Genomic DNA, 25,556 nt, shown 5'->3' on the forward strand with positions numbered 1-25,556 from the left:
GCCCAGACAGCCCATTCACTCATTATTCACTTTTTCTCTGAAAAAGCCTGTGTCATCATATGTGCATACGTGTATATGAGCACACATGCTTTAAACTGTCTAAGCATTAAACTCACTCTGCATAATTTCCTAGTACACTAAGTTTTGTTTTATTTTTCACACTTAGGTAACAAAAAAAAATAGCAGAGCATATTTTCCACAAACTATAAAAAACAGATTTCTAGATTAAAATCAAGCAGGTGACATCTGAGTCCAGGAAAAAAATATTCTAGGAGAGAATTATGAAGGCTATGAGGGGTTTCGAAAAGGAGAAATGGTTCAGCCCCACTCTGATGCTGATGGCTGAGCAGGTTCAGAAGCTGCAGACCCACCAAATTTATCAGTGGACTTGTAAAGGACAGGGAACTGCTGAGAGAAGAGCTAGACGGACTCTCTTCCAGAAAGTTCCAGTGAGGCCAACTATTTGGGACCAACCTACATTGCTAAATAAGAAAGTATCTTTGGTTTTAATGGACAATTCAGGTAATTAGTGCCTGGAAGAGGGAAAATCTGGGTACCGTAATATGGTACCCAAACCAAGGGCATCATCACTTAGGAACTGATTAGAAATCCAATTTATTGGGTCCCTACCTCAGACCTACTAACTCAGGAGCTCTAAACCACTAACCATAAATTACTAAATCAGAAAGAATGCCCAGGCTAAGGCATTCTTCTGAAGCACTGGGTCACCCTATTATTATGTATTTTTCCTTCAATCAGGGCTGCCACATCTGGATGTACAAGTTGGGCACTGCACAAATTCTCCCTGATTGAGAGATAATCAGGGGTTTAAAAATGGGCCATACTTGCTCCTAAGCCATGGGTTTAAAGTGCTACATATGCCACGAAAGGGTACTTTTCTCTAATATATGTGAAGACATCATATAGGCTAGCAGTTTATATTGCCTTCATCTCTTTATTCAAATAAACCTCAACCTTCAGGATGAAAAAAGATTAGCAGCAAATGAAAATCAGAATCTTATTCTTCCAGATGGATAAATAACTTAACCAAAATGGTGACTCCATTTCCCACAGTGACTTGAACTCATGAAAGCCAAGTTCTCATGTCCAATCTCAACTGAAACTAAAATGAGCTGAAAAGCAAAATCCTGAAGCTCAGAGCTTGCAAGACATTCTCTAACCTGCACTCATCCTACAGTCAAGGTTCTCCAAATAATTGAAGTAAATTTGGTTCTAATGAAACCAGCTAATTCCAGTATCAGGACCACTAAAAGGATGGGAACACGTGAGGTTTACCCAGAGCCCATGTCAAGAGGTCCTTCCTCACATGGGGAAAGGCAACATGATATACTTTATAAGCCTTTGATATAAAGCACCAATCTTTTCACTCATACAGCTTCCCAAGGTCCCAGCATCTCCCAAGACAGGCAATTGTGGTTGTTCAGTTGCTAAGTCATATCCAATTCTTTGTGGCCCCATAGACTGTAGCATGTCATGCTCCTCTGTCCTCTGCTATCTCCAAATTAAACCAGGTAAGTGCACACACTGGAAAGGGGCTGATCTTCCTCTGCCACCAACCCTTCCAGGGTAAAAGGCCACTGGGAGGTGGCCCAGTTTGTGCCCGTCACCTCCATGACTCTATAACATCACCGAGAAAACCCCATCAGATTAGAGGGATTGGAATAAGAGCTTACTTCACTCCTATTGTTCACCATGTGCAGAAAAATGATGGTTTTGTATGTTACACGCTGGGTAATCAATTCCAGTCCCCTGGAGATTTCCTGGGTCTGCTAAGCACATTTATTCTCCTGTTTCTAATCTATTCCTCTGATTTGCACAACTTGAACATACTGTCATCATTTTAAAGGAGGGGAGAGAAGAGGAAATGAGAAAGCAAGGGCAGAGAGAGCAGGAAAGAGGGAGGGAGAAGGGACTTGATCCTATCATTAGTCAGCTGGAAATTCCCCTATGTCTACAGGACAAAATGCCTATGCCCCCTATTCAAGACCTCAACAGCCGAGCCCCAGAGCTTGCCTGTGTATGTCTAGGCTGAGTTTTCAACGTTAAGTGTAATGACAACGATAATATAACAGTATCATCATTATCAGCAGAGCTGGGCAATCCAGACTAAATACTAGAATGAACCTGACACTCAGCTTGAAGACTCACAATAATCACATGAGGTGAGTGGCTGTATCATTATCTCATTAACGAATATGTGGAAAATCTTGGATTTGGGCCCTAGCAATCTGACACCACATCCCCAGATTCCTGGTCACTATGCTCAGTGTTAAACTTTTCCTTATGTGGGACTCCTGGGCCCTTCTGTGCCCTGTGCTCCAGGCAGCAGGAGGTCAGATGAAGCTTCAATTCATGAATGAAATTTCCTCCTCCAAGCCATGACCGGTTACCCTTTCTCAGAAGAGACCTTGTATGTATAGAAACTGGATATAAATTAATCAAGAGATACACCTGCATACACAATCTCTGCTCCCAAGAATTCCCTGAATCCTGTCACCTACCATAAGGTTTCACAAATTAATTGTTCAATAAATGATGTCTGTTGAATCAGTGTGTTCTCAGATTCATGTTCTATAAATCACTACACAATCACATGGCAGGTAATATGCAAAATGATTTCTTGGAGTTACCTCACAGGAACTCAAGGAAATATGTGCACCTCTGTTTTCAGATGAGAGCACTGGGCTACAGAAGGGTATGTGGCTTCCATCTTGCCTGGAGGTTAAGACAATCTATGGGTTCATAACCAGAGGCAGGAAAGAGCTTGTGAAACACAGGACCTACCGAAGGAAGCCAGACTCTTGGTCAAAATTAAGCTTATTACTTTAAACCTCAAATGTCTTTCTCTCATTACCCAAAATTTTACTTCACTGCTGAATTTCAATTCTGCAAATGGAAATAACTTTAAAGGAAATACTGCCAGGGTGTGTATAAGATGTTTTAGTGATATTGCTGCAAAATAAAACCACCCCCTCCAAAAAAAAATTAAAGACTTAAAATAACCATTTTACTAACCATTCCATGGGTCAGGACAGGACTTCCCAGGTGGCGCTAGTGGTAAAGAACCTGCCTGCCAATGCAGGAGACACAAGAGACGTGGATTCATTCCCTGGGTCAGGAAGATCCCCTAGAGTAGGAAATGTCAATCCACTCCAGTATTCTTGCCTGGGAAATTCCATGGACAGAGGAGCCTGGCAGGCTACAGCCCATAGGATTGCAAAGAGTCAGACATGACTGAAGAAAAGATAGCAAGCAAGCCATGGGTCAGGATTTGGGAAGGGCTTTTCTGAGGGATTCTCACTTGGGATCTCTCAGAAGGTTCAAGTTTGGGGTTGTAGAGAGATGTTGGTTAGGTCATCATATGAAGGCTCACTGGAGTAAACAACAAAAACAACCAGATCTTTTACTAATGGCAAAGCCATCTCATTCTCAAGACTAGATATTTGCAAATGAATAGGTATCTTCCCAGGTGGTGCAGTGGTAAAGAGTCTTCCTGCCAATGCAGAGACACTGAAGATATTTTCCATCCTTGGCTTGGGAAGATCCTCTGGAGGAGGAAATGACAACCCGCTCTGTATTCTTGTGTGGAAAATTCCACAGACAGAGGAGCCTGGCGGGCTACAGTCCATGGGGTCGCAAAGAGTCAGACACAAACTGCACACGCGCGCACACACACACACACACAAACACACACAAACACACACACACAGAGGTACCTGATAGAAACAGTGCAGTGTGACCCACAGCAGGAGCATCATTACGAGAGGTGTTATGAGGCCTCTGGGATCTTCCATTGGCACCTTCCAATGGAGATTCACTCTCCATTCTCCTCTCCCTGGGAGGCTGACCTACATGGATTATAAGAGGGACTGCCTCGCTTCTAGCTTTCTTTTGGGTTTGATCAGTGAGGGAACACCCACAGAAGACGAGAGAAGGGAGGAGAATGAAGTTCTGGTGTTCATCCTCTGGCACCCTCTCTGTGGAGTCACTACCAACCAAAGCCTGAACTCCCACTAGACAGCAGTTCACAGAGCCCTCCCTTTCCAAGGGTGAGGAGCCGCTCCCCACACTTGCTTTTCAGGCCTGGGAGAGGTAAGGAGCCCCACCGTTCCTGCGCTGGGAATCTACATTATCCCCTGTGAGTCCACTTCATCCTGCCTCCACCTTTGCACAGTGAGTCTGTTAAAGTCCCATCTGATTGTCTCACTTGAGAGTCCATCCTATTCCTGCTGGGAAAGTAACAACGCAGAAGGAAAGGAAAACCTCTTGGTACCCCATAACTCTTGCCACATCCCCTCTCTTGGACAGATGGACCCAGCTGGGAGCCACCAATGACACTGCCTAATCTGGGGATACACTCCTGAGGTCATTGCCAGCTTCACATGCCTGGATCCCTCTGCCCTTGGCTAGACCAGGTGGGAATGGTAAGCTGGGGGCTGCAAGTGAAGATACCTCCACATGCCTGCTCCCACCAAATGAAGTCACCCCTAATTCTGAGCACTTCTCCTAAGCTTTATGCTTCTTCATAAAAGGATAGGACGTATTATAAGCAAAATAGGCTTGCTAAATATAGTCTATTCAGCCTGGGGAAGGCTAAATTATTCATAACCAGACCAGGATATACAATGCACACTAAACAGAAATCCATTTTTTATTTTGGTATTTTTTCTGGGGCCTGTATATTCAGCGCCCCAGCATTGATCTATAACTGCCCCCCTGATGCCTGCGTTTGCTCAGGATGAAGATCTCAGCATCGGGGCCAATTACCAAGCTGTGAATAACCCCAGTCTCGCCCTCTGCAGGACAGCAGTGACCACAAGGTCATCGATTGTCCATCCTGTGCCACGGTCCTGGAGGCATGTGCATCCCGTGAAAGGATCATCAGCTCCCCGCAGAGGCCCGAGGATAAACAAGCCCTAAAAGAGACATCATTGAAGCCAGCACAGCTCAGCATCCATCGCACCATGAAAGGCAAGATGGGACAGTGTGACCGTGACAATTAAAACCACCGAGTCCTCAAAAATGATCAATGCCCAGGAAACAATGCACATGTCCCCTCCAAAGCATAAGGCTCAGCCTGCGCTCCCGCTTTTCAAATTATTTTCAACCTAAGCTCTCTTCACACAGAAGCTGCTGATTAGATTTTTCTGTGCTATAAGAATCATTGTTGAAAATACAGTTGTCTCTGAGACATTCTTCTTTTCACTAGCGGTGTTTTCCAAATAAGACAAAGTAGAACCATAAAATAAAACATAAAAATCTCAGCTGTTTCTTCTGAGAGTCGCTCCAGGAGCTGAAGACTTAGGCAGCTAACCATGACCCTAGAGGCTTCCTGGACACCTCAGAATGTTCCGTGGAAAAGTCGGGGAGGATACAACGGAAAAGCTACAAGGAGGAATCCCTAGGCAACAATCTGCCAAGAGATGGCATTTCTGTTCTAACAGAAAAGAGAAATCTGTCATAAATACATTATCTCTCTACTAAAATGGATACAGATTTTATGAACAGTACTTAGGAAGAAAGAGGTTTATATTAGAGGACAGAAACTGAAGTTTGGATTGTGATGAACAGTGATCTTGTAATTCATCTATTCCCAGGTACCCACCATGACCAAAGGCCCACGGAGATGGCAGTGACTTCTCCTTCCTGGATGAGGGCACAGGCTGTATGGATTTAAAGGACAAACCTGCTGCTGCTTGATTCATGGGACTGATTTGAGTGGCAGCTCTTGGTCTTCCTGAACCTGAGGTCAGGGAGATGTCACTGGTCAAGCGGCAGTGAGCAACAGCAAAATTCAGTAGGCCTCTTTGCTTTCCTGACATCACAGCTGCTACTAACCACCCCAAAGAGAGACCCAAACTTCAGGGTGTTTCACCTTGCAGATGGTTGCCCAATTCAGTTTCCCAGGTGAGAAGAGTATGCTTTATTGATCAAAGAAAGAGCCTGGGATGAGGGATTGCAGAACTAGTGGAGCAATCAGCCCTCCTGGAAGCTAGTGAACATTTTGTTCCATCGTCTGCATCAATGGATGAAGAGTTCCTTGAAGATTCAAACCAACAGAACAAATTCCATCCAAAGAGAAAGTGCTTAGAGGCACTGGTGTGTGTAGGGAAGAGGCTGGGGCTCAAACCCCAGGTCCCCACTTGTCAGCAGGGGGCCTTGAGCACATCACTCAACCACTCTATGATTAGAAATAGAATACCACCAATCCAGTCCCTTGCCTGGGGACTGGAATGAAAGAATGAAAGAATTCACAAGAAAGCATTTTGTAAAGCACTGACAGCTATAGGAGATAACTATCATTTTCACATTGGAAGCCATCAGTCTCAAAACCATGACAGGCCCATATGATCTTTCCTTAAACCAAAGTACAGTGCCCTCACCAGCATCACCTAGAAACTTGTGATCGACTACGAATTTGATAGTGCAAATGATGGAAGACCCAGACTCACTGAATCAGAAATCCAGGGGTGCAGGGCAGGAAGAGCAGGAAGGTGGAGAAGGCAGTGTTTAACCAGCTCTGCAGATGATTGTAATGGACCCTCAAGTGGGAGAACCACTGCTCAAAGGAACTTGTAATTTGTCTGAAGTAGGTGCGTTTTCATCCCAAGATGATGGCTGCTGCCTTGCTTAGCCTAGCAGGTCCTCTTTGACCTAGGACAGGCAAGGGGATGGCTGAGATACAGAAAAGAGAAGAGCCCATCCCCTGTCCTGGCCTTGGGGGAGTCCAAGTTAAACAGGAGCAAGAACGGCATCCACAGACAATTGGCAAAGGGTCAGAGATGACCAGAATGTGTGACTGGTTTTCTTGGCTCAGTGACCGGCACTGTGGGGATGCGAGAGCATGGGGCAGAAGCAGTGAGTCTCCAGGGACCTAAGCTGGATATGAAAAGACAGAGGGGAGGAAGGGCATTCCTGTGTGTGGTTGGAGTGGGCAGTGGATCATAGGATGAGCACCCAAGTGGGAAGCAGGGTAGCTGGGAGGGGGCTGAAGAAGGACCAGCTCACTTGGTCCAGGTGATTCTCTTAAGGGTCCCCAGAGCCCAAAGCTAGTTTTCCTTATTCAGTTCAAAGGAAGATTCTCTTAAATTAGTAAACCACAGGCCCTTCTAAGTTATACACTGTGCTTAAACCCCAAGCCTCTCCTAAATCTACTTTTCCCCCCTGCCAACCACATCAGGGCTATAAATAGAGAAGCTTCATGTGAAGAAGTGGCTAAAATTGCATGGTTTATTAGTATGATTATATATTATTTATGTAATAATTACATACATGATTATATAGTATTATAATCATGCCTATATTCTAGCTTTATTAACCATAAAATATCATTTTTGCTAAAGGTTTTTTTAAAAGATTTTAATTATTTGTAATTTTATTCAAATGCACCCTGAGGTTTTAGAATGAAGAATGCTACTCTAAAAATCTAACAGATAAGTAAATGTTTAGTCTCTACCATCATTCGAAGAGATTTAACCTACTATTAAAAGGTTTGGTAGTCCCAATGTGTGACTAGGAAGTGTATGACTTGAGACCATCATGGATAAAATCATCCATTTGATCAGCAAAACCATACTGTCTCCACCATATGGCAGGCACTGTGCAAAGAGTATCTTGGGATACACTTTCTTTGTACCCACGACAGACTAGGAGGGGCTCTGGGAAATGTTTCCAGAGGAGGAACTCTGGATTTCAGAGGGGACTCTGTCACCAGCTCTCTGCAGATTGTATTCTTTCTCCTCACACTAAAATAAGTGTGTTGTTAGGGTGAACTATGAGAATTTGCCCTCTTTATGAGCACTGTATCTATAATAGGTACTCTAATGTAAGTCACAAAACACAACATAGAAATAGAAACTTAGATCAAGGGATTTGCCTCCCCTGACCCCTATCTGTGCAGGGACAGAAGCCCAGCCCCAGAGTTCTAAAATTCAAGGCCAATGACTCCAAATTGGGACCATCAGTGAAATTCTCACTGTCTCCTATGACATTTCTCTCCTTCAAACCCCCTCCCATTTCACGCTTCACAACCCTGATAAAACATCTATTAGCCAGGTTAAAAATGACAGGATGATTTCTGTTCGTTTCCAAGGCAAACCATTCAATATTACTGTAATCCAGGCCTATGCCCCAACGAGTAGTGCTGAAGAAGCCGAAGTTAATCGGTTCTATGAAGACCTACAAGACCTTTTAGAACTAACACCCAAAAAAGATGTCGTTTTCATTATAGGGGACTGGAATGCAAAAGTAGGAAGTCAAGAAACACCTGGAGTAACAGGCAAATTTGGCCTTGGAGCACGGAATGAAGCAGGGCAAAGGCTAATAGAGTTTTGTCAAGAGAACGCACTGGTCATAGCAAACACCCTCTTCCAACAACACAAGAGAAGACTCTACACATGGACATCACCAGATGGTCAACACCGAAATCAGATTGATTATATTCTTTGCAGCCAAAGATGGAGAAGCTGTATACAGTTAGCGAAAACAAGACCAGGAGCTGACTGTGGCTCAGATCACGAACTCCTTATTGCGAAGTTCAGACTTAAATTGAAGAAAGTAGGGAAAACCACTAGACCATTCAGATATGACCTCAATCAAATCCCTTATGATTATACAGTGGAAGTGAGAAATAGATTTAAGGGACTAGATCTGATTGATAGAGTGCCTGATGAACTCTGGACGGAGGTTCGTGACATTGTACAGGAGACAGGGACCAAGACCATCCCCATGGAAAAGAAATGCAAAAGAGCGAAATGGCTGTCTGAGGAGGCCTTACAAATAGCTGTGAAAAGAAGAGAGGCGAAAAGCAAAGGAGAAAAGGAAAGATACAAGCATCTAAATGCAGAGTTCCAAAGAATAGCAAGGAGAGATAAGAAAGCCTTCCTCAGTGATCAATGCAAAGAAATAGAGGAAAACAACAGAATAGGAAAAACAAGAGAGCTCTTCAAGAAAATTAGAGATTCCAAGGGAACATTTCATGCAAAGATGGGCTCGATAAAGGACAGAAATGGTATGGACCTAACAGAAGCAGAAGATATTAAGAAGAGGTGGCAGGAATACACAGAAGAACTGTACAAAAAAGATCTTCACGACCAAGATAGTCACGATAACGTGATCACTGACCTAGAGCCAGACATCTTGGAATGTGAAGTCAAGTGGGCCTTAGAAAGCATCACTACGAACAAAGCTAGTGGAGGTGATGGAATTCCAGTTGAGCTATTTCAAGTCTTGAAAGATGATGCTGTGAAAGTGCTGCACTCAATATGCCAGCAGATTTGGAAAACTCAGCAGTGGCCACAGGACTGGAAGAGGTCAGTCTTCATTCCAATCCCAAAGAAAGGCAATGCCAAAGAATGCTCAAACTACCGCACAATTGCACTCATCTCACATGCTAGTAAAGTCATGCTCAAAATTCTCCAAGCCAGGCTTCAGCAGTATATAAACCGTGAACTCCCAGATGTTCAAGCAGGTTTTAGAAAAGGCAGAGGCACCAGAGATCAAATTGCCAACATCCGTTGGATCATGGAGAAAGCAAGAGAGTTTCAGAAAAACATCTATTTCTGCTTTATTGACTATGCCAAAGCCTTTGACTGTGTCGATCACAATAAACTGTGGAACATTCTGAAAGAGATGGGAATCCCAGACCACCTGACCTGCCTCTTGAGAAACCTGTATGCAGGTCAGGAAGCAACTGTTAGAACTGGACATGGAACAACAGACTGGTTCCAAATAGGAAAAGGTGTACGTCAAGGTTGTATATTGTCACCTTGCTTATTTAACTTATATGCAGAGTACATCATGAGGAACGCTGGGCTGGAAGAAGCACAAGCTGGAATCAAGATTGCCGGGAGAAATATCAATAACCTCAGATATGCAGATGACACTACCCTTATGGCAGAAAGTGAAGAGGAACTCAAAAGCCTCTTGATGAAAGTGAAAGAGGAGAGTGAAAAGGTTGGCTTGAAGCTCAACATTCAGAAAACAAAGATCATGGCATCTGGTCCCGTCACTTCATGGGAAATAGATGGAAAAACAGTGGAAACAGTGTCAGACTTCGTTTTTTTGGGCTCCAAAATCACTGCAGATGCTGATTGCAGCCATGAAATTAAAAGACGCTTGCTCCTTGGAAGGAAAGTTATGACCAACCTTGATAGTATATTAAAAAGCAGAGACATTACTTTGCCAACCAAGGTCCGTCTAGTCAAGGCAATGGTTTTTCCCGTGGTCATGTATGGATGTGAGAGTTGGACTGTGAAGAAGGCTGATCGCCGAAGAATCGATGCTTTTGAACTGTGGTGTTGGAGAAGACTCTTGAGAGTCCCTTATACTGCAAGGAGATCCAACCAGTCCATTCTAGAGGAGATCAATCCTGGATGTTCATTGGAGGGACTGATGCTAAAGCTGAAACTGCAATACTTTGGCCACCTCATGCGACGAGTTGACTCACTGGAAAAGACTCTGATGCTGGGAAAGGTTGGGGGCGGGAGGAGAAGGGGACGACGGAGAATGAGATGGCTGGATGGCATCACCGACTCGATGGACATGAGTTTGAGTGAACTCCGGGAGTTGGTGATGGACAGGGAGGCCTGGCGTGCTGTGATTCATGGGGTCGCGGAGAGTCGGACACGACTGAGCGACTGAACTGAACTGAACTGAACTGAAGCCAAAAATCAAGGCACTGACAAAATAGAAGCACCAAATATGTGTTCAAATAAATTTGATATTTGAAATACTTTGAAAATCATCCAAATAATCATTTGGTTGGAAATAAGAATTTTCCTATACTTTCTTATATTAAATATTTGCTTCATGGTTAACTGCTGATGCTTATTTCATTTTTAATTATATATTGAAGGTTCTCTTATCTATTAATATTTAGCATTTAGTCTCCTAAAGGTATGGGCTTTCCAGGCGGCTCAGTGGTAAAGAATCCATCTGCCAATGCAGGAGATGCAGGAGACATGGGTTCAGTCCCTGGGTTGGGCAGATCCCTTGGAGTGGGAAATGGCAACCTGCTCCAGTATGCTTGCCCAGAAAATTCCATGGACAGAGGAGCCTGGCAGGCTACAGTCCGTGCGGTCACAAAAAGTCAGACACAACTAAGCAACTAAGCACGCACGCGCGCACACACACACACACACACACACACACACAGTCCGTGTGGTCACAAAAAGTCAGACACGACTAAGCAACTAAGCACGCACGCACACACACACACACAGTCCGTGCGGTCACAAAAAGTTGGACACGACTAAGCAACTAAGCACGCACGCGCGCGCACACACACACACACACCCCGCCCCGAAGGTTGCCTTGGAAGAAGAAAAGAACACAATAACCTAACTCACACTAAGGTGTTCATGACTTGCTCTAGCTTAGACCTCTGTCAAGCACAACTCTATTGAAAACAAAGCCGATATTGTGGGACTCTGGGATACCTACAGAAAACCAATGGCAAAGACGGTCTTCATAGGAAGATTGTCAGAATTACCCTCAAACATACTTTGGTGACAGCTGCCTGTCTCATCCACCCAGGAGGCAGGAAGTGTATTTGGGTCAATGATTTCTGTGCCATGGAAGAAAACTTTTCAAATCCACCCAACATGGAAGTTACCCTTCTCCCAAAATAATTCAGGGTGAACTGCACAACTTTTGTTTCTGCTGCAGCAAAACAAGAGATTCAACAAATTAGAGGGTCAAAAGTCACTTCTAACTTATACAGCAGACACTATGGTAGGCGTTTTACTGATCACTTACTGGAAAAAAGGAAACTCGGCTAGTGCCACCTGAACAGGACTAGTGTCTCTCAGTTCTGTTCAGTTCAGTTCAGTCGCTCAGTCGTGTCCAATTCTTCGCGACCCCATGAATCACAGCACGCCAGGCCTCCCTGTCCACCACCAACTCCCGGAGTTCATTCAAACTCATGTCCACAGAGTCGGTGATGCCATCCAGCCATCTCATTCTCTGTCGTCCCCTTCTCCTCCCACCCCCAACCTTTCCCAGCATCAAAGTCTTTTCCAGTGAATCAGCTCGTTGCATGAGGTGGCCAAAGTATTGCAGTTTCAGCTTTAGCATCAGTCCCTCCAATGAACACCCAGGATTGATCTCCTCTAGAATGGACTGGTTGGATCTCCTTGCAGTACAAGGGACTCTCAAGAGTCTTCTCCAGCACCACAGTTCAAAAGCATCAGCTAACCAAAAGCAGCCAATAATGACGGAGTCCAAATATAACCCTGACATCATCACATAAAAAAGGATGACAACAAGGGAAGAAAAATGGAAAAAAACAAAAGCAAAACAGGAAATTATTATTGGAGAAGGAGGTGGCAACCCACTCCGGTGTTCTTGCCTGGAGAATCCCAGGGACGGGGGAGCCTGGTGGGCTTCCGTCTGTGGGGTCACACAGAGTCGGACACGACTGAAGCGACTTAGCAGCAGCAGCAGCATAGGCTAAAAGCGAAGGGATGGAAAAGGTACTCTGTGCAAATGGTAACCAAAAGAAAGCAGGGATGGGTTTACTTATGCCAGAAAAACAAATAGACTTTAAGTCAAAAACTGTCTAGAGATGAAGAAGGTCATTAATGATAAACGGGTCAGTTCAACAGGAAGATCAAACAATTACAAATATATACATACCCAATATCAGAGCACCTAAATATTAAAACATATACTGACAGATCTAAAGGGAGAAATTGACAGCAATACAATAGTAGCAGGAGACATGTATATCTACTTGCGATAAAAGATAAAACATCCAGACAGAAAATCAGTTAAAAAAAAAAGCAGTTGACTTGAACATCAGTACAGACTGAGTGAACCTAAAAGATATATTAAGAACTTTCCACCCAATAGCAGAATACACATTCTTCTCAAGTGCATTCAAAACATTCTCCAAGCTAAATTATAAGTTAAGTCACGAAACAAGTCTTAACAAGTTTAAGAAGATTGAATAATTCCAACCTTTTCAGACCACAGTGGAATAAAACTAGAAATCAATAACAGCGAGAAAATGGGAAAATTCATAAATACACAGAAACACACTCTTAAATAACCATTGAGTCAAAGAGGAAATCAAAAGTAATTTTTTAAACATCTTGAGACAAATAAAGGAAAAAAAATAACATACCAAAACTCATGGCATGTGGTAAAAGAAGTACTAAGGAAGTTTTATACCAAAAAAAGCATCTAAAAAAAAAAAAGAAAAGGTTTTAAATAAACGATCTAACTTTATACCTCAAGGAACTGGAAAAAGAACTACTAAGTGCAAAGAAAAACTTAGAAAGAAGGAAGGAAATAATAGAAATTAGAGCAGAAATAAATCAAATAGAAAAACAGAGAAACAATAGGGAAAAAATAAAGAAAACTGATTTAAGTTTTTGAAAAAAATAAAACTAAATTGAAAACCCTTAGCTAGACTGAGAAAAAAGAAAGCAGACTCATACTGAGTGAAGTAAGTCAAAGATAAATATCATATGATATTGCTTAAATGTGGAATCTTAAAAAAAAATAGTGTTACACATGAACCTATTTACAATATAGAAATAGAGTCACGGATATAGAAAACAAACACAGTTACCAAGGGTGATCTGCTGTGCTGAGTCCCTCAGTTGTGTCCAACTCTTTTGTGTCCCCATGGACTATAACCCACCATGCTCCTTCAACCATGGGAATTCTCCAGGCAAGAATACTGGAGTGGATTGCCATGCCCTCCTCCAAGGGATCTTCCTGACCCAGGAATGGAACAGGGGTCTCCTGAATTGCAGGCAGATTATTTACCAGCTGAGCTACCAGAGAAGCCCCAAGCGGGAAAGAGGGGAATAAATTGGGAGATTGAGATCGACATATACACACTACTGGAAGCAAAATAGATAACTAATAAGAACCTATTGTATAGCACTGGTCCTGGAGAAAACTCTTGAGTGTCCTTTGGACTGCAAGGAGATCAAACAAGTCAATCCTAAAGGAAATCAACCCTAAATATTCATTGGAAGGACTGTTGCTGAAGCTGAAATTCCAATACTTTGGCTACCTGATGCAAAGAGCTGACTCACAGGAAAGGACCCTGATGAGGGGAAAGATTGAGTGCAGGAGGAGAAAGCAGTGGCAGAGGATGAGATGGTTAGATAGCATCACTGATTCAATGGACACGAATTTGAGCAAACTCCAGGAGATAGTGGAGGACAGAGAAGCCTGATGTGCTACAGTCCATGAGGTCACAAGAATCAGATACAACTTAGCTGTTGAACAGCAACAATAACTGTATACTACAGAGAACTCTGCTAAATACTATGTTCAGTTAAGTTCAGTTCAGTCGCTCAGTCGTGTCCGACTCTTTGCGACCCCGTGGATCACAGCACGCCAGGCCTCCCTGTCCATCACCAACTCCCGGAGTTCACTCAAACTCATGTCCATCGAGTCGGTGATGCCATCCAGCCATCTCATTCTCTGTCGTCCCCGTCTCCTCCTACCCCCAATCCCTCCCAGCATCAGACTCTTTTCCAGTGAGTCAACTCTTCGCATGAAGTGGCCAAAGTATTGGAGTTTCAGTTTTAGCATCAGTCCTTCCAATGAACACCCAGGATTGATCTACCTTAGAATGGACTGGTTGGATCTCCTTGCAGTCCAAGGGACTCTCAAGAGTCTTCTCCAACACCACAGTTCAAAAGCATCAATTCTTCGGCGATCAGCTTTCTTCACAGTCCAACTCTCACATCCGTAGTACCCTCTAAAAAGAGTGAATATATGTATATGTGTAACTGATTCACTTTGCTGTATGCCTGAAAATACCACAACATTGTAAATTAACTATACTCCAATTAAAATAATAAGAAAAAAAGAAGACAAAGAAAATCAGAAATGAAAGAGGAGATATTACAAAAGCTGCCTCAGTAGTAAAAAGGATCATAAAACACTATAAGAACAGTTATACATCAAGTTGGATAACCTAAAAGAAAGGGATAACTATCTGGAAACAGATAACCTATCAAACTAAATCAAGAAAAAGTAGAAAGCCTGAACAAACCAACAACAAATAAAGAGGTTTAATCATTATTTTAGAATGTCCCAAAAATGAAAAATCTAGGACTAACATAATTGGCAGATTCAATGCAGTCACTATCAAAACTGCAGTATTTTTGCAAAGATAGAAACTTCTCTGGTGGCTCAGACAGTAAAGAATTTGCCTGAATGTGGGAGGTCTGGTTTCAATCCTTGGCAAAAGCAATCCTAAAATTCATTAAGAACCAAAAAAGACTGAATAGCCAAAGCAGTCTTAGGAAAGAGGAACAAAGTTGACTGTATCACTGATTTCAAATTAACTACAGTAATCAAAATAGTATAGTACCAACATAAAAACAGACACACAGGACAATGTAACAGGATTTAGAGCCTAGAAATAAATGCCTACACATACAGTCAACTAATCTTCAACAAAGGCATCAAAAAATAAACAATAGGAAAAGGATAGATTTTTAAATAAATAATTTGGGGAAGACTGAATGTTCATATGCAAGTAAATGAAACTGGACTTTTATCTTACACCATATACAGGGATTAAATACTTAAATGTATGACCTGAACCTAAAAAACTCCTAGAAGAAAACAAAAGGAAAAAGCTCCTTGACGTGAGTCTTGGCCATGATCTTTTTTTTTTTTTTTAATATGACACCAAACGCACAAGCAACGAAAGGAAAACAAACAAGTGGGATTGTCTCACTTGGACTTCAGACACCATTTCAAAGTCAAAGTCGTTACCTCTACTTCTGACCAACTCGCTGTAAATCAGAGGTTCCTAAAACTCCTTCCTCGGGTTCAATTAACTTGCTAGAGCACCTCAGAAGTCAGAGAAACATTTTACTTGCGAGATCGCCATTTTATTATAAAAGGATACAATTTAGGAACTGCCATCTGGAAGAGATGCCTAGGGCAAATTATGGGGAAAGGGTGAGCCACTTTCCCCACATCTCCACATGTTAGCTAATCCGGAAGGTCTCTGGACCCTGTCCCCTTGGGTTTTATTGAGGCTTCATTCCATAGTCATGACTGCTTGTGTCATTGGCCGTAGGCAGTTGATTCAACCTCCCTCTTCTTTCCAGGAGGTCAGGGGGTGAGGGCTGAAATTTCCAACCCTCCAGACACAAGGTTGGCTCCACTGGCAACCAGCCCTCATCCTTAACTGATTTTCCAAAAGTCACCTCATTAATACAACAAAAGATACCTTTATCACTCTCAACATTTAGGAAATTCCAAAGACTTTGGGAACTCTGAGATAGGAACAGTGGGAGAAGAGCAAATATATATGAAAAATATATTTTGGTAACCTGAATGATCAAACATATAGTTCATATAAATCACAATATCACAGGGCTGATATCCAAAATTCATATATTTTAACCTAATTAAAAAATGGGCAAAGGATCTGAATATACATTTCTCAAAAGAAGACTTACAAACAGGCAATAAATACGTAAAAAGATGCTCAATATCACTAATTATCAGGAAAATACAAATCAAAATCATATTGAGAAATCAAATCACACCTGGGATGGCATTATCAGAAAGAAAAGATGTCAGCAATGAAGTGGACAAAAGAGGATCCTTGTGCACTGTTGGCAGGAATGTAAATTGGTACAATCATTATGGAAAATAATATGGAGGTTCTTCAAAACTTAAAAATAGAACTACTATATGATGCAGCAGTTCCACTTCTGGGTATATATCCAAAGGAAATGAAATCAGTATCTCAAAGAGACATTTGCATCCCCATGTTCACTGCAGCATTATTCACAATACACAAGATAAGGAACAGCCCAAGTATCCATCAACAGATGAGTAAAAAAAAATATTGTATCCATTTTATATATATGTGTGTATATATATACACATGTTTAACATACATGTATACACTTGCACACAGACACACACATTCACTCTCAAAAAAAAAAAGAAAATTCTCACATTTGTGAGAGTATGCAATCCTGGAGGACACTATGCGAAGTGAAAAAAGCCAGACACAGAAAGAAACATACTGCATTATAATTCACAGAAGCAGAGAGTGGAATAGCGGTTACCAGGGGTAAGGGTAGCAGCTGGGGGAAATGGGGAGATATCGGTCAAGCAATATAAAGGTTCAGTTTTGTAGGATGAATAAGTTCTAGAGATTGAATGTATAACACAGTGACTATAGTTAATATTGTACTGTATGCTTGAAATTTGCTAGGAGAGTAGATCACGTGTTCTCATCACACCCTCACAAAAAGGTAACTGTGAGATGATGAATATGTTAATGAGCTTGACTATAGAAACTATTTCACAATGTATATGTAAACATTATGTATTTTTAAATATACATCATGTATGCTTTTATTAAAAAAAGAAAAACTTCAAGTAAAAAATTATAAACATTAAACAGGTGAAAGAGAGGAGAACGCGCAAGCTGACTGAAATAATATGAAGCCTACTGGTAATTACATGCAATGTAAATGCACAAATTTTTAATTACTTTTTAATGGTTATGTGATGTATTCCATAGAATTGGTAATGCATTTTTTAACATTCCTTTACTGATGAACATTTAAACTGCTTCTAATTTTCCTTATTAAAACCAATGTAGGGAGTTCCCTGGTGGTTCAGGGGATAGGACTCAGCACTTTTACTGCCATGGCCTGAGTTCAATCCCTAGTCAGGGAACTAAGATCCCACAAGCTGTATAGTGCAGCCAAAAATTTTTTTAAATAAATTTTTTTAAAAAAACCAAATGTATCATTAGGATAAATACATAAAGATTTGTATATAATGATAACAAGCTTATAGAGTAAACAATATAATGAAACATTTAATTCAAATATAATAAAATATTATATATAACAAAATATATAATAATAAAATATCTAACTCAAGCATTTGAATTAAATATACATATATCCCGAAAAAAATCATAATTGTTAACACCAAGAAGTTTAAAATGACTTTTCTGGCACAGACAAGCACAGAGCATGGAGGAATAAAACCATGGCAGTAAAAGACAAAGAACAAGTTGGAACCCTAAGGGAGAGATTTCACCTCGTCAGATGTTTCCAAGAGGGGTCATCAATTCCACCCCAAAAAGAAACTGGAAGCTGTTGTAAAATCAGACCCCAAAGTGTACAGTGAATAGCATTACTTGTATGTGCTCAGGCTTGTGAACCCTACCCAGTTCTATTCCATAGTGTGAGTATCCTCAATTAATCATTTTGTGGTCTTTATCTAGTTGGATTTGAAGAAGTGCTTTGGGAATTTCTGTGACACCAAAGAAACTCAACTTGGCAACTAGTCAAAATAATGAAGCCCCCATCAGGCAGATCAATCAAGGACCAGGAATCAAGCCTGGATGCTGGTACCCATCAGGGCATTTGTCCGCATGCTTGCACTCTTCAGTCTGAAATGGCCCAAAGAGCCAACCTCTGTATCCACAGAACCTGGCTGAGCATCAGGTACCAACTCTCCCCGAATCCCAGGAAGCCAGACCTCCCTTCTTATCTAGGATCTGCTCTCTGAGTGGCCATTCTGAGTCCTGATGAAACAGTTAATTCCTTTTACAAAATTTCTGAGAGGATGCTTTACCTCTTCATGTGAATAAGGAAAGGCTATTTTTAAAATCAGAGAGAACAGTCTTTAGCGAAAGGGAGTGGATTCCTCACCAGGGATCTGTGTGTGCTTCACCCTTAAGGAGCACTGGCCTCCAGAAGGAAAGCTCATCACTACCCAGGAAGGTGAGTGTCAAGCCCTCGTGCAGCCAGTTAGCCATCCCTGGTCAGTGGGGGAGCTACCAGAGAGCAAGGAGATGAAAGTGGGCTTCTGGAGGGGAATGTGGGGAAAATGTGCTATAGATGTTTCTTTAAAAATCTAATCCAAAAAAGTTAAGAATTTTTTAAAAAAGAAAATCTAATCCAGGGTGTGCAGCAGGCTCAGAACCTCCTAGACAAGGAAGCTGTAAGAAGATAACACATGGAATGATTTAGTGACCCCATTACCTCCTCACAGGGCTCAGCAATGCCACTGTTAGCACTTCTGCCTGACACTTCAGATACTCAGGAAAAGACAGTCATTGTCACCCCAGAGCGAGGAAAGAACCTGGGTGCAGGTCCGGAAAAAAGAAAGTCTAGGAAAGAATACATAATGCAGACAGAGTGTGGGAGGCAAATGTCACTGACAGATGCCTTCTCAGTGCCAGGCCCAATGCTCAGGATGAGGCGTGTGAGAAAGTAACAGAGGGCTAAGGCAGTGACTTGGGCACTAGTTCACTTTATGGGACTCTCTGGGCTCTTGCAGGGCAGGCTGCCAGCCAACACTGGCCTGGCCTTTCCAGCAGTGGATGTTAAGTGACACAGTGCTGATGGAGAGTTGAGCAGATCCCAGGGTTACCAATCAAGTCACGCATTCTCCTGTTCAACAGATGTGTATTAAACACCAGGGTCCCAAAAAGCTTCTTAAAAAGATCATCTTAACATGTAAACAGCCCAAATGCTCATCAACAGGTGACTGGTTTAAGATGTGGGAAACGTATGCAACGGAATATTCAGTCAGTTCAGTTCAGTTCAGTTGCTCAGTAGTGTCCGACTCTCTGCCACCCCATGAATCACAGCACGCCAGGCCTCCCTGTCCATCACCAACTCCCGAAGTTCACTCAAACTCATGTCCACAGAGTCGGTGATGCCATCCAGCCATCTAATTCTTGGTCGTCCCCTTCTCCTCCCGCCCCCAACCCTTCCCAGCATCAGAGTCTTTTCCAGTGAGTCAACTCGTCGCATGAGGTGGCCAAAGTATTGCAGTTTCAGCTTTAGCATCAGTCCTTCCAATGAACACCCAGGATCAATCTCACTTAGAATGGACTGGTTGGATCTCCTTGCGGTACAAGGGACTCTCAAGAGTCTTCTCCAACACCACAGTTCAAAAGCATCAATTCTTCGGTGATCAGCTTTCTTCACAGTCCAACTCTCACATCCATACATGACCACGGGAAAGACCATAGCCTTGACTAGACGGACCTTTGTTGGCAAAGTAATGTCTCTGCTTTTTAATATATTATCAAGGTTGGTCATAACTTTCCTTCCAAGGAGTAAGAATCTTTTAATTTCATGGCTGCAATCAGCAGCTGCAGTGATTTTGGAGCCCAAAAAAATAAAATCTGACACTGTTTCCACTGTTTTCCATCTATTTCCCATGAAGTGATGGGACCAGATGCCATGATCTTTGTTTTCTGAATGTTGAGCTTCAAGCCAACCTTTACTCAGCCATAAAAAAGAGTGAAGTACTGCCATCTGCAACTACATGGATGGGCCTAGAGAATATCATACCAAGTAAAGTAAGACAGAGGGAGACAGTTATTTTATGATATATCTCATAATGTGGAATCTACAAAATAATGCAAATGAATCTATATACAAAACAGAAACAGACATACAGACATAGAAAATGAGCTTAAGGTTACCAAAAGGGAAGGTGAGGGAAAGAGGGATAAATTAGGAGTATGAAATTAATAGATTAAAAACTACATAAAATAAATAAGCATCAAGGATTTACTATATAATATAGAGAACTATATTCAATATCATGCAATAATATAATGGAAAATAATCTGAAAAACTATTGTGTGTATATATATAATAACTTCATGTGCACACATCTGATTTCACATTACTTTTTTTCTAGACAAGCACAAAATAATCTTTAAATTTGACATGCCCAGAGCTTCCTAACATCCCTAAGTCTGTGAACTATCCTTACAAACAACATAAGTGACTTCAACATTTCCCACCAATGCAGCTGTAGCACTTTTAATGTTTACAATCCTGTATCACCCAGGGTCTGAGATGCTCTTCCAATTAAACCCTGGTTACACTTCTCTTTCCAAGTGCGAAAGAATCCAATTAAAGTTAATGAAAGCAATCAGTCTGCAAGTCTCGGGGTGTTCTGCCCCATTTGTGAATACAGGTAATAACACCCACTGACCCTGAGGAGGGAAAGGAGGCACCATCGTTCTCTGCAAATGAGCCAGACCTGAGCCAGCCGGGGAAACCTGGAATTTAGGAGGTCAGCCTGTTTGGACTCCTGTACAAGTTCAGGATTCCAATAAGCATTAACTGTAGGAATCTGTCCTTTAAGGAACTTCAGACTCATTTGGCTGCCATATGGCTGGGGCTTAGCAGTGCCTCCCATAAGCCTGAAATCCTGGGACACCCAACACTTATTTTCAAGAAGCTATTCACTGCATTCCTCTTGATTTTCTATCTGACTTCCAAGAGGCAGCTCCCAATGAATAACACAGAACAACAGAAGCCCATGAGATGAAATCCGCTCAAGTCCTCCACCTGAGCTTGTATGACCTTCTCCAGCCACTGACTCTCAGAGCACCAGATGGACCTGCTGGGTGTCAGCTCAGAGGGTCAGCCTAGGACTCTTCAGGAAGCATCAATGGGACCTGTATCCTCATGTCAGGGAAGCTGTGAGGACACCCCTTCAGACACTGGAGACTTGTCACGGGTGTTACTTGTCACCATTTGTTCCCATGGCATTCCTTCTGTTTATGTTCAGTTGAAAAACCACACACCCACCTAAGCTGTATTTGTTCCTCACTGTCCTGCAATTATTTTGAAGGTCCCATGCTTCCCGTTTCCTCAGATCACTGTTCTTAGATGTGAGAATCTGACCCCAGCCCCTTCTGACACCAGTGAAGCAGACTGTCCCTGTTCTTGGGGAGGTTCTGCTCCGGCCAGGGAAACAAAGCTGATGCTTGTGAGCAGCTGGAAAACTAAACAAGGCAGTAAATAATTAAGTGCTACTCAATTACATAATTGATTAATTATAACTAATTGCTACTTAAATGAACTGCTCTAGTCCACATTGATCTTCCTTGGCTCTGACCTCATAGGGCGGCCATGACATGAACTGCTTACTTGGGCACTTACACACCATCCAGAACATTCCTCCTACCCTCTCATGGATGAGTCTCCTCTATCATGACTGGTAGTGTTCCCAAGGGCAGAACCAGGTCTTCTGAGATAAGAACAGGCCCCAGACTGCCCTAGTGGTCCAGTGATTAGGAGTCCACTGACCAATACAGGGGACACAGGTTCTATCCCTGGTCTGGGAAGAGCCCATATGCCTCAGAGGAATTAGGCCCATGAGACACAGCTATTGAGTCCATATGCCACATCTACTGAAGCCTGTGAGCCTGGAGCCTATGCCTGGCAACAAGAGAAGCCACCGCAATAAGAAGCCTGCGCACCACAATGAAGAGTAGCCCCTGCTCACCACAATTAGAGAAAAGCCCACAAGCAGCAACAAAGACTCAGTATAGCCAAAAAATTAATTTTTTAAAAACTCTAAAAAAATAGATTATCTATAAACTAAAAAAAAAAAAAAAGACCAGGCCCCAGTTTCTTCCTTCTGTCTCCCACAGCAGAGCCAGCCCACTCCAAGCAAGCATAAGGTTCTTTACTTAATAAACACTTAGTGATTGATGTCAAAAATGTGGACCAGTGTTCATATAACCAATGTGCCCCAGCTTCATGCTCCTGTGAGTATAAACTCAGGTCACAGAACCATAATCAACTTTGCTTCAGTAACTTAGCCCCCTCAGAATGTCCTTGGGAATGTGCTACCTTAAATTACTCTGTCTCATGAAGCCATCAGGACAGTGCTCAGTCCCTGGCCACACCATCCTGCTGGAATCAAGAATGTGGCCACCACTCTGATAGATGATGCAAAGGAGCTGCCCACCTACCTCCTTCTGCCTATGCTCCTTCGGGGTTCCACATCCCCCACTAGGCTCTGAGCAGCTTGAGGAGTCTGTGCATCATTGGATCTCCACTGCCTGGAAGAGACACAGTAACAGTCAGTGAGCCCTGCTGGACCAAAATACCACAGACGGGGCTGCTTAACCAACAGGAGTATATTTTTACACAGTTCTGGAGTCTGGAAGTCCAAGATTAAAGTGTCTGATTTGGTTTGATTTCAGTCTGAGCCCTCTCTTGTTGGCTAGCAGGCGACCGCCTTCTTGCACGGATCTCCCTCTTCGCCTGCCTCTGTCCTGATCTCATCTTCTTATAAGGATTGGGTTAAAGGCCACCCCTATGATACCACTTTGCCTTAATTACTTCTTTAAAGGCCCTGTCTCCAAAGACAGTCCCATCTGAGCTACAAGGGTTAAGACATCCACCTGTGAGTTGTGTGGAGGACATGATTCAGCCCCAAACACCCACTGACAACCTACGTGCTTAATAAAAGCTTTATGCTTGATGTAACATGGAGAGATGACAGATGGACAGATGGAGGGATAGAAAACATAAAGACTGCTCAGAAGGTGTCTGACAGGTCGAGAGAGTCTCTCCTATTCCTGGGCCCTTTCTACTCCATCACATCTTTTCCTTTCTCCCAGGAAGAGATGGGCTGCCCAAGATGATAATTCCTCTGTGCCCTCCCCAGCCACAGGACAGGACTCCACATTGTCTTGATGTAAATACATCGAGGGGGGGCGGGTATCTGCTGTCCCCACACACACCCCTAGAGAGCCTTCTGGGAGAGAGCTCAGGCCATGGCTTCCCAAAGGATCTCAGAAATGCCAACTCACCACTGAAATGAAGACTCTATAAACAACCAACATCTAAAAGGGAGACAAGACCCTGGAATCGGGGCCTTTTTCTTTTCATGTGCAGCGAAATCATTACTGTTGTTGAACAGGAGCTGTGCTCCCAGAGGCAGGAGCTGTTGGATAATTACGGTGGGGCCAGGGGCGCTCAGGGTCAGCAAAACAAAGAGGAGGAAATTGCCTGCACAGATTGGCTCAAATATCAGGTTCAACGAAGAAGAAAACACAATTTGTTCATTTGGAAAATGACTCTGGTGACATGAAGGCCCTACGTGTTGCTAGAATTCAGGGGGAAAGAGGACAAGAGTGTGAGAGCAGCCCCCTTTGTCCCCTGGAAGAAGAGACAGCTTGCCGCTTTTAGACCCCCAGACAATTTTGTGGGCCGAGCAAGTGGACAGCGGGAGAGACCCTCTGTAGCATGTATGAGTTTAGACATTCAGGTCCACACGTCAGCAGGGCTCCAAGAAGCTCTGGTCCGTGTCTGGGGCCAGTGTCTTGAAAAGTGCCTGGCCTGAGCTCCTAGAACAGACAGCACTGTCCGGCACGTCCAGGAAACAGGCCCCTTTGAAGGAGAGCTGTGTGGTGTCACCAACGGGGCTCCCTCACCACTAAGGTGGGGCCATGGGTGTGACCTCACAGCTGCATCTGCATCTGTCAACCATTCCAGGTCCCTCTCACAAGTTCCAATGCACAATGTGATACTGACATCCACAGCGACCCAGTACAGAGGACCCAGAGAAAGGCTGTGGATGGCATCACACTAGGTGGCTTCTGAGTCAGGGGGCCACCCACCTAGTTTGCCCAGGACAGTCCAAGTTTACACCTCTGATCACAGCATAATTATTGCAGGAAAGGGGACCCCTTCCAGGGCCCAAAACTGGGTTCTTGTCTACCACTCGGAAATGAATTGTCCGAGGAGACACACATGCTGACAAAGCAAGAGATTTTATTGCGGAAGGGTGCCCGGGCAGAGAGCAGTAGGGTAAGGGAAGCCAGGAGATCTGCCCTGCCACATGGCTCGAAATCTCAGGTTTATGGTGATGGGATTAGTTTCTGGGTTTTCTTTAGCCAATCATTCTGACTCAGAGTCCTTCCTGGTGGTGCATGCCTTACTGACGGATGCCAGCGAGAAGGATTCTGGGAGGGGGTCAGACATGTGGTGTGTCCTTTTGACGTTTCCCAAACTCTTCCAGTTGGTAGACCTCCTGTCATGAAACAACTCATGCAAATGGTTACCATGGTGCCTTGCCAGGGTGGCCAGCTTCAGTCAGTGTACGTCCCCTAACATAATCATTAACATCCAAAGTGTCTCCGCTTGAATACTAAATTAAACAGATTTCCCAATGCACTGGAATTTCACAGCACCAGATCCCCACCCTTCAATGACTTTCAGCCATGACTCTTGTGACGGGTCTGAGCTCCACCTGGATAAGACTTCCCAGATCAGAAGCCTTCACACAGTGCAAGTGGGTCCTCCCCCTGGGAATTATGAATAGAGGGCTAATTAGGAGCTTATCATGGGTTTTGGACATCACTCAGCCTCCAATTGCTGTGCAACCAGTCACCCATACCAAGCACTGTCTGCCACTGTCTTTATGGTCTAGGGTCCACTAGACTCCCAGCAACCCCTCACCCTCCCCATCAAGGCAGGGCCCAGCCAGATTCCTGGATATGAGCCCTGTCCCCTCTCTCCTAAGGTTCCCAAGAATTTGGGCAATTAAGTCCAACCTCAGAGGTAATTCCAACATGTCTCTACCTTTAGATCCTGCCTGGCCTGGGACTTAACAGATCCACCCTCAGATACAGAAATAAATCACTATTTCCAAAGTAAAACTGGGTTCTTATCATCACTGGGGGCTAGCAACCAGCAGGGGATAGGAGAAGGTTTGTGGGGGAACATGATCTAGGT

At 43.2% G+C, this 25,556-nt stretch overlaps 1 protein-coding gene across 2 annotated transcripts in view; it reads right to left on the bottom strand.

Annotated features, from left to right (window-relative positions):
• The window catches only part of LOC148776108 (uncharacterized), a 394,223-nt gene that overhangs the window by 212,144 nt on the left and 156,523 nt on the right, over positions 1-25,556 (bottom strand). For both annotated transcript variants that reach the window (XR_016038540.1, XR_016038541.1), the window contains one exon: positions 22,784-22,873. The gene's annotated coding sequence lies outside the window, so the exon portion shown is untranslated. The remainder of the gene's footprint in view (positions 1-22,783; positions 22,874-25,556) is intronic.

The sequence above is a fragment of the Moschus berezovskii genome, chromosome 11, assembly GCF_049115385.1.
Source record: "Moschus berezovskii isolate FMDL1 chromosome 11, NW_MosBer_1.0, whole genome shotgun sequence".
Classification (NCBI taxonomy): domain Eukaryota; kingdom Metazoa; phylum Chordata; class Mammalia; order Artiodactyla; family Moschidae; genus Moschus; species Moschus berezovskii.